The sequence below is a fragment of the Triturus cristatus genome, chromosome 7 (assembly GCF_964204655.1).
Source record: "Triturus cristatus chromosome 7, aTriCri1.1, whole genome shotgun sequence".
NCBI classification, from domain to species: domain Eukaryota; kingdom Metazoa; phylum Chordata; class Amphibia; order Caudata; family Salamandridae; genus Triturus; species Triturus cristatus.
Window position 1 is genome coordinate 815,479,599 of NC_140590.1, and position 12,149 is coordinate 815,491,747.

Consider the following 12,149-nt stretch of genomic DNA (forward strand, 5'->3'; position numbering starts at 1 on the left):
CTTTAAAAGTGGAAATCCGTCACTGCCCAGCAAATATGGAATCATTGCATTGAAAGATGTTGAAGCCAAGCTATATGCTACCTGTCTGCTAGAACATCTAAAAAAATGGTCAGATGACAATAAACGGATACCTCGGTCTCAAACTGGGTTCAGGGGGAAGGAACATTAAGTAATCTCTCAGCTCTAACGCGACTAACTAAAAAGGCAAAACACCAGAACAAGCAGTTGTTCGCCTGCTTTGTGGACCTAAAGTCAGCTTTCAATTGTGTGCCCCGAAAACACTTATGGGAAAAACTAACAATTTGGGGCATCCCAAATAACCTATTGAATGCCATTAAAGAACTGTACACGGGTATCTGGACCCAGGTGAAAATAGGCGATGGCAGTTGTGTAACAAAGAAAATACACACCCACAATGGATTAAAACAGGGGTGTGTGTTAGCTCCAAGCCTCTTCAATTCCAGGGTGCAACACCTGGACAACACCGGTCCAGATAAATGAGGGTAGGGTTCTCCAGGGGGGGTGAGAGGGGTGGATGGGGGGCACAGGGGCATAAAATATAAAAATTCCTCCTTTGCCACAAGTATCTTAGACTTAGTCCAGATAGTTTTAGCCAGATTTCGAGGGGTTCAGCATTGGTTTTTCCTTGGTTTAGTGCAGGTTCGGAGTCTCAGACCATGAAAACACTCCAGATATTGTTCTGGAATGTCAATGGACTGGGCGTGAGGTCTAGAAGAGCTAGAATTTTGCAATATCTAAGAGACTCTCCAGTGCAGCTTGTTGTCATCCAGGAGACACATCTTCTTAAGGAAGAAACTAAGGAAATTCTTAAAAGTCAGAAATGGGTGGACTCCTTAATTTGTACTAACCAGACGGCTAATATTAGAGGGGTTTTGATTCTCTTTAAAAAGCAAGCCAATGTTCAGATCTTACAGCATATGGAAGACCCATGTGGCAGATGGGTAATATTGAAGGTCACTTTAACGGGCATCCTTATTACATTGATTGGCTACTATGACCCAAACCAAGATGACTCTTCTTTTCTCAAAACAATCTTCTCGCACCTTCTAGATTTTCCAGAACTGGTTATTATTGCTGGAGATTATAATATTGTTCTCAACCCTAAACTTGACAAATCTCCAAATAGTAGAGCCGCCGTTCCCTCAAGATCTAGGGCATATCTCCAGACCATGATGGCCCAAACGGGCTTATGCGACACATGGAGGGAAAGGTCGGGTCAGGAATTGGGAGTATCTTATAGAAACTTTAAGTACAGACACAAATCAAGAATTGACTATATTTTAGTCAGACACAGTCTAAGGGGCAAGGTTAAAGATATAATCTACTTGTCGTCTCACCTGTCGGACTATTCAGGAATACTATTAGGTCTTGACTGGGAACAGGCCCAGCAGACCTGAGTTTGGTCTTTTGACCGAACGTTGCTCCTTGAGGAGGAAGAGATGACCTTCCTTTCCCGAGAAACCAAACTATTCTGTGGCAATAATTTAGGTACAGCACCTATTAACATGGTCTGGGACTCCCTCAAAGCTTTTTTAAGGGACATTATCACTAGCAGATCGAGTTACAGGAACAAAAAGTATAAGCGGTAGATTGCATCTCTGGAGGTGGAAATGAGAGTAGTGGAAGCAGAATTGAACAGTCAAGCCGTTTTGGATAGGCAACAAGAAGACCTGGGTAGACTTAATAGACTAAGGGAGCAGTTGGAGGGCATCCTTCAAACAAGGCTTATGCGTAGATGGGAGGCAAGTAAGATCGCCCATTTTGAGTACGAGGAAGGGGCAGGAAAACTACTAGCATGGAAGGCAAAAGTAGACCGGCTCCGTAACCAGATTAAGGAAATTACTGCTGGAGATGGGTTAGTTGATCTATCCTCTGACGAAGAAATCGGTGAGGCCTTTTTTTAATATTTCCAGGATGTATACAAGGAAGATTGTGTAGAGGACAGGCCCAAAGTCAAAGACTGGTTGGATAGGACCACACTAACATCTATGAGTCCTAAACAACAGGAAGACTTAGAACAAGATATCACTCAAGAAGAAGTGAAGAAGGCTTTGGCTGCTTGTAAGAGAGGCAAAGCTGTGGGCCCCGATGGGTTACCAGCCGAGTTATATAGATCTTTGGGTGAGGCGGTAATCCCGGTATTGATTCAATTATTCAATAAGATACTGGCAGAGGGAGTAAGCCCCCCCCCCCCCCCCCCCCCCCCCCGGGTCTTGGAATGATGCTACAGTTGTCTTGATTCTGAAACCTGGTAAAAATCCAGTTAGCTGTGGGTCATATTGGCCCATTTCGTTCTTAAATATGCGGACTATAAAATCTTTGCCTCGATTTTTCCAGCCAGGTTGGGGTCGGTGGCTGACATCCTCCTTCACTCAGATCAAAAGGGGTTTGTTAAAGGGAGACATCTGTCAGACCTCACATATGATCTAGTTGGAGCAATAGATATAGCCTCTACCTATTCACTCCCTCTTGCTGCCTTGACACTTGATGCCACCAAGACTTTCGACAGGGTAAATTGGGTCTACCTGTCGGAGGTCTTGGGGAAATTTAATTTGGGTAAAAAGTTTTGTACCATTCAGCTGTTATATCAAGCACCGTCAGCTAGGCTGTTGGTTAATGGCAACCTCACTAAACCACTTAGGATCACTAGGGGTAGCAGGCAGGGCTGTCCTCGCTCTCCTCTCCTCTTCGATTTGTATATAGAGCCCTTCACACAGAGGCTCAGAGAAGATCTTAGCATTGTGCTCTTCAGATATGGAGAGTGGGAGAGGAAGGTGGCTGTGTATGCAGATGACATTCTGGTCCTATTGGCAGACCTGGAAACAACCTTTCCGGCAGTCATCAGAATGACACAGGAATTAGGGCAGGTCTCAGGATATGAGGTGAATGCTGGGAAGACTGAGATCATGACGTGGAACGTTGCGAGGTGCCAATATCAGGTCAGTCCTAGCATGCGGTACTTGGGGGTTAAAATCGTCCAAGATATAGCCAAGATTGTAGAAGTTAACTTAGCGCGAGTCTCAAGGGAGTGTCAAAAACAGATGAAATCTTGGGCCCATCTCCCTTTAACCATTCTCGGAAGGGTGAATTTAATTAAGATGGTAGTATTCTCCAAGATAACCTTTCTCTTTAATTCAATCCCCCTACACTTTGACAAACTAGCCATTTATAAATTTCAGCAGGTCATTAACTATTTTATCTGGGCATACAGAACCACCAGAATAGCCTTGAAAATGTTAAGGCATAGGAGAGAGAAAGGAGGGCTCGCGCTACCTGACTTACAGGACTACGCATGGGCGTTTCAATTTTCACATTCCTGGATGCTGCTAAAAATGCCTGTAAGCACAGGGGCAGGAGGCATGTTCCTGGCCATGTCAAGAGGGGCTAGTCTACCTGAGGAGGGCTTTTTGTTTAAATTTGGGGAGGAATTTTTTTAAAAAAAGGTTCAACTCAAGGTCCTCCAGGCAATGGTTAGAGCATGGGCTAGACTAAAGCACCTGGTGGGCCTCAATTAATTTTCAAGTTTAGCGCCGCTTTGGGACTCACCGGGTTTGCCGGAATGTCTTCAGGACAGGGTAGCTTTACCACTTAGAGAAGCAGGTCTGAAAGTATGGGGAGATCTCGCCCATGAGGGTACACTCATTTCATGGGAACAACTGAGAGAGAGAGAGTGGGAGTGGGTCTTTCAAAGTTCAAGTACATCCAGCTGCAGAGCTGGGTCCTAACCCAGCAAATCCAGAGAAAATCCATAGGTGGGGGAAATAGTCTTGAACAACAGCTAGTTGCCAGGCCAGTGGGAAGGAAGGGGGTTTCCTACTGGTACTGGGCAATAGGAGAGGCCATGGATGGTGAATTCAAACTCGCAAATGAAGTGTGGAGTCAACATCTTCCAAATGTACAGTGCGAGCAACTTTGGCAGAATTCTTTTAAGACTCTCTTTAGCATAGTAAAATCAGTCTGGCTGAAGAGAAACCACTTATTCACTGTACATAGGGCCTATTTCTCCCCCCTAAGGCTGTCTACGTTTTCAAATGGGTCTCAAGTCAGCTGTAGGAAGTGCAGTTTAGTTGAAGCCTCAGACATCCATATGTTCAAAGACTGTCCTGCCATCGTTCCATTTTGGGAAGGAGTACGGAAGACATTGGAGAGTATTCTGAGAGCCCCAATTCAAATGGACTTGGCCTTACTAAACTAGTTACTGGTCCAGCTAGCTCTCTTGTGTTTGTTACGCTATTTTGCTAGCCAGGAGGCAAATATGCAAGCATTGGATTGATCCTATCCTTCCCACGCATTCTGAATGGTTGGCGTCGATGTACGGGACATCTAAGATAGACTTGTCCAGAGCTTGCAGCAGGAAAAAGACAGCATTTTGGGACCTGCTCCTAAAGTGGGTTGCAAAAAGAACTATTGATGGACAGAATGCAGAACAATGTCATACATTCACCCCAGTACAGAGATCTGGGCCTAAATCCATCATTTTTTTGCTCACAATGCCATTCCAGTTTGGACCCAGCCATATGCAAATAAGTCTTGATCCTGCGCCCAATGGGAACAGTCCGGCCCGAACTGCCAGGCCAGGTCCTCCCTGGACTGGAAACAAGCATCCAAGGGGATGTTCAGAAAGCCAGGAAAATAGACTTCCACGTGGAAGCAGATAAGCATGTGCCAGGAAAGAATGATCCTCTGCCCAAAATACAGGCCAAGGTAAGACTAAAATAAGTAACACGCTAGAAAAAACACTGAGCATGGCTGTTTAAAATGGCAGAAAAATGGTGTGCATTGTGGCAATTTCGATTTTACTGTCCTCTCGGCATGGTTTCTGTTCACCCAACGGAATTTTAGCAAAGATTTCCGTAGTGCTAATAAATGTAAAATACTGAGTGAAATTGCATTGGACGCAGATTGAGGACGTTTGTTACATTAGTTTTTTTTATCACTACGGCAATCCTTACTACATTCCCGTTGGGTGTACGCGTTTGGATGCAAAAAATGCCAATTGTTTGGAAGTGAGAATTTAGCATCACACCCTGAACTGCCGACTGTGGAACAAGGGAATCGGGTTTGAATCGTGGCATGCTCTTAACGTGCCAACAAAAAAAAAAAAAACAAGTCTTGGCATTGGCTCAATAGCCCGTAATTCTGGACAAAACACTTAAACTCCCCGTGCTTTAAAAACAAAAAAGAAAGAATGGGACCTTGTGTAATGCAACATGTGCTCAAGTACAGCACTCCAATTACTTTGGGCGAGTTTGCACTTAATAAAACTGCAAGCGAGATTCACCCTGCAGCACAAATTCCAATTATTGGCAAATGTGTTTTTAGACATAATTTAAGCATAGCGCTTTTTTAAAATATGAGCTGCTATGGAATATTGTAAAAATAGCTGGGGTTGGGCACACACTGAAACACAAGGCAAACATGAGCAGGAAACAAAGAACGGACACGCACCAACATGGGAGGAGGTGGAAGAGATGAATGCTTTAATAAACTGCTCCAACTCTGAACGTATCCGCACACAGATTCTGAAGGGATCCCGGAGACCAGCCAATCCTAAACATTGATACGAACGATTTACGGGGAATCAAAGGACAATAGGGGTACAGAAAGGCCAAAATAATGCATGCAGCGATGAGTGCCACAAAGGAGATTCACGATGCCTTTGCACTGCCACGAGGAAGATTCTCTCCTGACCCGACCCATGGAGGGGCTCGGCTGTCCTGTCCTGGAGAGAAGCTATAGGACGGATCCAACTAATGGGAAAAGGGGTGGTTTGCGATGAAATGAATGGAGTACAATGCACTTCAGCAAACAGGAGAGTTGCTTTGTAACTCTGGAAAAACATGTTAAGCCACAGGATGTGTATTAAACGACAATTGTCCGTCATGATTTTTGGGAAGAAGGAGGCCCCCGGGGGAAGTAAGACCAGCGGTCTAGTCTTCCCCCGGGGAGTTCGCGCAAGGGAAGGACAGGGGAGGAAGGGGTGGGATAAGGGGTAGGGTCGCAGGTAGGGATTAAAAGGGGGAGGAAGAGGAAGTCCTTCCTCTTCCTTTCCCCAGCGCCTCAGGGAGGGATAGTTAGTGGATCGTTGGTGCGCGGTGCGGGGCCTGCGGAGCTTCGGTGGATCGGCGGGGGCGTGTTCTCGCGTCGGTGAGCGGAGTGTGTTTGTGGGGTAGCGAGCGAGTTCAGGGCTGCCTCGTTTGGCAACGTGTGGCGGCCTGCGGGTGTCGGGTGGAGTCGGCGGGGGCGGAGCGGTGGTTGGCGCGGAGCGTGCTTGTCATGGAGTCGGGAGGGGGTCAGGCGCCGGATGAGGCGGCGGTGCGGGCGGCGCTACAGTTGTTGGGGCGTGCGGGGAGGGCGGACCTTCTGCGGCCGGGTGTGTTGGAGCAGGCGTGGGTGGGGATGTCCAGGACTCCGCGTTCGGCGTCCGCGGGGGTGGCGGCGGCCGTTATGGCCTGCATGGAGGAACCGCCTCCTAAGAAGCACGCGGTGGGTGCGCGAGGGGGGGGCAGGAAGGCGGGGCCTGGGGGGAAGCCCGGAGATAGGCGTCTGAGCCTCCCGGCAATGGGTTCGTCGGCGGAGGTGCCTGCGGGGAGGGGTGGGGGGGCTTGTGGTGACGAGGGTGGGGCGGTGGAGGCGCGGTTGAGCCGGGGGGGCCCGGGGCTGGGGGCAGCGGGGTGGCCTCATTTTTGGTGGACTATAGTGGGGACAGCGACCTGGATGAGGACGCAGAGGAGCGGGTGGGGGATGATTTCGCCCTGTATCTTTCGGGGAGTGAGTCCGCGGGGGTGATGGCGGTGGGTGGGGGGACCAGGCGTCGGACACGGCGGGTGGGGGCAAGGGGAAAGGTGGGGGGCGGGGAGGTAAGGGCAAAGGCCCGGCGAAGGCAGCGGGGGGACGGGGGTCAGGGCTTGGGACGCCTGGCCCCTCTGGGGGTACGGGCCGCGGTCGTGGGGCACGGGCCGCGGGGGGGGGCGGTGGGACGACTGTTGGGAGGAGATGTCGTTGGAGGAGCGTATCCGGGAACAGCGGCGGCTGATCGAAGAGACGGAGTGGCGGTGGGAGGAGATGTGCGCGGCCAGGGAGGGGGAGCGGGCGGCGGACCGGGTTGCAGCGCGGGGGAGGAGCGGGGCCGGCGCGGGGGCGCGGGCGCTGGGTGTGGCTGGATGAGGCAGGGACGGACTTGACGTCGCAGAGACCTGGTGGCGCTGGGGCCCCCTCGGACTATGCCGGTCACGAGGGGGGGGGGGGATCCAAGCCAGCGCAGATTGCTGGTAGAGGCCGGGGTGGGCCGGCGGGGCGCACGACGGCCTCCAGACGCCGGGGCGAAGCAGTAGGGGGGTCCGCGGCGGCCTGCCCTCCATCGAGGGAGCGCGCATCATCGGCGCCGGAGTATGAGTTTGTCCAAGGAGAGAAAGGAAAAGGAATGAAGCGTGTAGTGCGTGAGGTGCGCGTGGAGCCCAGTGAGCCTGTGGTGGTCGAAGAGCTGGATTACGAGTCGGAAAGTGAGGAGTTGGAAGAAGGCGAAGTGCGTGTAGTGATGGGGCCGGTGGCAACGCGGAAGTTTGGTGTTTTCCAGGACAACAAAGCCAGCTGCAGCAAGGCGCCAGCGGCGAGGGTGTCAGCCCCGGGTCCCGGCGGACGGGCGCAGGAGGTGCCACGCACTTTGACAGGTGAGAGCACATGGTGGGGGGCGTGGGATGAGGGGATCGGGCAGGGGCGTAAGAAGTCTTGTAGGTCTGTGGGGGTGGGGGATGGGTCAGTGAGGGTGGTGGGAGAGACGGCGCAGCCGAAGGTGCCGGCTAAGGCGGCGGCCCCTGAGGGGGATGAGAAGCGGATGGTGGGAGCTGGCGTTCAGACGGAGAAGGTGACAGATGGGAAGGAAGAAGGGGGAGAGAAACATAAGAAAAAGCTGCCGTATATGGGGTTGGCGATGCCACTGGGGTCCCATCTGTCTGAAAAGACGAGGGGCAGGATTTGGAAACACGAGTATGTGGATGTCTTTAAATTGTTGCATCGGGAGATTCAGGCGAAAGAGGGGTCTAAAGAGGAGGAGTGGGAGTTGACACGGCGGCCGCGGGTGCCGGTAAATATGGAAAATTGGACGTCGGCCTTCCTGATTTATGCCAGTATTTATTGCGAGAAGCATCAGGATAGGGCGATTGCGTTGTTTAAATACATGGATATCATCAGAAAAGCGCAGATGCACTTTGGGGGTTTCGCCTGGCTCAGTTACGATGAGGAATTTCGGGCGCGGGTCAGCGTCAACCCTGACAAGCCCTGGGGAGAGGTAGATCAGGAGCTGTGGGTGCAATGGATGGCCTCCACGCAGTCCTCTGCGGCAACCCACACTGCGAGTGGCCTTCCGGTGGCTTATCGGCCTTTTCAGTCCCGTCCCGCCTCGGGGGGGGCGGGGGGGGGAGCAAGTGGAGCTGGGGGAGCGGGTGGGCAGGCTGCCGCTGCCGGCGCAACAGGACAGCCTGCTAAGAGTGGGGGAGCCACCACTGGGGCTTGTTGGAATTTCAACAAGGGGTTCTGCACCCGCCACCCCTGCAGATTTAAACATGAGTGCTCTAAGTGTGGAGGCAAGCACCCGGTCACGCAGTGTTTCACATTGGCCACCCCGTCCGAGCAATGGCGGGTCACAAAAGGAAGGGGGCAGGCTGGGCCAAAGGGCTCCTACACCGGTTAGTGTGGAGGCCATGGGTCCGTGGCTCTCCTGCTACCCTGATCGGGCGGCGGCGCTGCGGCTGTTTTGGGGATTCACAGAGGGGTTTCGAGTGGGGTACCAGGGGCCGCGGGAGCGCAGGTGGGCAGAGAATTTGCGGTCGGCGAAGGAGTTGCCAGGAGTGGTGGAGGCTAAATTGCGCAAGGAGGTGTTGGAAGGTCGCGTGGCCGGCCCGTTTGACACGTGGCCGCTACCTGAACTCATCATATCACCTTTGGGGGTGGTTCCAAAGAAGGAACCTGGCGAGTTTCGTTTGATTCACCATTTGTCATGGCCTGAGGGACGGTCGGTGAATGATTTCATCGCGGAGGAGGATTCCCGGGTGCTGTATGCGTCGGTGGATGATGCGATCGGGTTGGTGAGGCTGTGTGGGCGGGGGGCGGAATTGGCCAAGTGCGACATCAAGTCGGCGTTTCGCCTTCTGCCGATTCACCCGGAGGATTTCTCGTTGCTGGGCATGCAGTTCGGGGGGGCCATCTTTGTGGACAAGGTTTTGCCCATGGGGTGCGCGATCTCCTGCGCTCTTTTCGAGACTTTCAGTTCCTTTTTGCAATGGGCCTTCACTGACAGGGCGGGGCACCGGCTGGTGTCCCACTACTTGGATGATTTCTTGTTTGTGGGCCGAGGTCAGTCGGGGGAGTGTGGGGCGGCTTTGGGCCACTTTCAGAGGATGACGGGGGAGTTTGGTGTTCCGTTGGCGCCGGAGAAGACGGCTGGGCCCAGTTGTTGTCTGGCGTTTCTGGGGATTGAATTGGATTCAGTGGAGTGGATGGCGCGCCTCCCCCAGCAGAAGGTATTGGAGATACAGGACTGTCTGAGCCAAGTTGTGGTGCAACGGAAGATCGATTTGAGGTCCGTCCAGCGTTTGTTGGGCTTGCTGAATTTTGCGTGCCGAGTGGTGCGGGCGGGCAGGACGTTTTGCAGGCGACTGGGGCTGGCCATGTCAGGGGCGGTGTTGCCCCATCACAGGGTGCGGATTTCGGTGGGTGTCCGGGCGGATCTGCGAGTGTGGCAGGGGTTCTTGAGTGACTTCAATGGGGTCTCCTTGGACTTTGCAGATGACAACATGGTGTGGCAGGTGCAGATTTTTTCGGATGCGGCTGGGGCGCGCGGCTTTGGAGTTTTCTGGGATGGTCGGTGGTGTGCGGAGCAGTGGCCGGCGCACTGGTTGGCACAGGGCAGGAGCATTGCGTTTCTGGAGTTCTTTCCGCTGCTGGTGGCGCTGCAGGTGTGGGGACGGGAATTCCGGAACCGATCGGTGCTTTTTCATGTGGACAACAGGACGGTGGTGGATTTGGTGAACCATCAGAGGGCGAGGGACCTGCGGGTGCTGCGCTTGCTGCGAAGTTTCATGCTGCTGTGCTTGCGCTTGAATGTGCTGTTTCGCGCGAAACATGTGCCGGGCGTTAGCAATGACATCGCGGATGCATTGTCTCGTTCGCAGTGGCAGCGTTTCCGAAGGTTGGTGCCCGGAGCGGACTTTGCCAAGACCAAGGTGCCGGAGGGTATCTGGAGCTGGGGGGAGTGAGAGTGGTGAATCTGGTGGAGCAGTCTGTTGCCGAGTCCACACGGCGGACGTATCGTATGGCATGGGTGGAGTTGTGTGTGTTCTTGGGTTGGTCGCGGGGTGAGTGGCGGATGTCTCAGGGTGAGTGTGAGGCGGGTGTTGTGCGTTATGTGTTGCACTGCATGGACAGAGGATTGTCGTCAGTGACGATTGCAGGCAAACTGGCGGGGATTTCCTTCTATGGGAAGCTCTATCTGGGTTTTGATCCGGCCACGGGTGAGTTGCTGAGCAGGATGCTGAAGGGCTGGACCAGGGAGCGGGGAGGGCGGGGGGGAGCGCCGTTGCGCGAGGCGATCACTTTTGACCTGTTGGTGGATGTGTTGGGGGAGTTGGGTTTTCTGTGTTACGATCGGTATGAGTTGGCGTTGTTCCGCCTATGTATGACGTGGATGTTCTTTGGGGCTTTCCGGGTTTCGGAGTTGCTGGGGGGCAAGGGGGGGATGGGGATGAGGTTCGAGGATGCACGTTTGGATGGGGGGCGCCTGGGGATATGGTTGGGGCGTTCCAAGACGGATCAGGTTGGCAGAGGCACGTGGGTGTGGCTGTGTGAGTCTGGGGAGTTGGCAGTGTGCCCGGTGCGGGAGTGGAGCAGTTTTTGCGGGCAGTGCGGCCGTCTGGTGGGGGAGATTTTCTGTCATGCTTCTGGGAGAAGGGTCCCGGCTTACCAATTATTGGCGGTGCTGCGCATGGCGTTGCGGCGCTTAGGTAGGGACCCGGCGGGGTATGGGACTCATTCCTTTCGGATCAGCGCGGCGACGGCGGCGGCACGGCTGGGTTGGTCCTGGGATAAGATCAGGAGGATTGGTAGATGGCGTTCGCGCTGCTGCGAGCGGTACGTTAGGAAGTAGGGCGGAGGGGTGCGCGGCGGCTGTGTGAGCGTTTTGCGCGACCTTTCTCGTTTCTAATGCTCCTTTTTTCTTCGTAGGTTGTGTTGGGGGTCCTGGAGCCAAGACGGTTACCTGGATAGTGGGACATTCATTTGTGCATTGGGCTGCCAAGTTTTCTGACAGGCAGGTGTACGGGCGTAGCCTGGGCCTGAGAAGCTGCAGTCATGAGGTGTTCTGGTGGGGTAGGAGTGGAATGCGCTGGGGGGAACTTTTGCCTTGGCTCACGAAGAAGGTCTCGCAGCAAGGATGTCCGGATCTGCTTGTAATTCACCTGGGAGAGAACGATCTGGTGCGGCAATCAGCGGTGTCATTGATTTATTTGATGCAGCGGGACTTGGCAGCGATCAAACGCAATCTGGCTGGCGCTTGTATTGTGTGGACTGAGTTCATTCCCAGAAGAGTTTGGAGGGGGGCGTTGAAGCCCGCTGCGGTGGAGCGCGCTCGCAGAAAATTAAATAGGGCGATGAGAGTTTTTCGTGAGGACTGTGGGATCAAGGTGCTGGCGCATCCTGGTCTGCGGCTCGAAGAGCCCTTGCTTTTTAGGGCCGATGGCGTGCACCTTTCGCACATGGGAAACGCTTACTATATGATGGAGATGAGGGATTTTATCAGTGGGCTGTGGAATGAGTCGATCTGGTGTATGAGGAGGTGAGGGCGAAAGGTGCACTTGTGTGGGGTGGGGCAGGTAACCGCCCTCCGGGGGTTCCCTGGTTGGCGGATTGGGGAGGGGGGAGGAGTCCATGACGGGCATACTCACCCTTCCGGGGAGGGGGATACTGGGGAAACGTGGGGGTGCGTCAGAGCAGTGGAAGACGAATGGAGATGATGGTGGAGTTTTGGAAGAGAAGTGAGGAAGCGAATGGAAGTGAGAAGGTTGCGGTGTGAAGTGGGGATGGAGTAGTTGGAGTCTTGGAGAGTATGGGTAGTGAGGAATGTTGTTGTTGGGGAT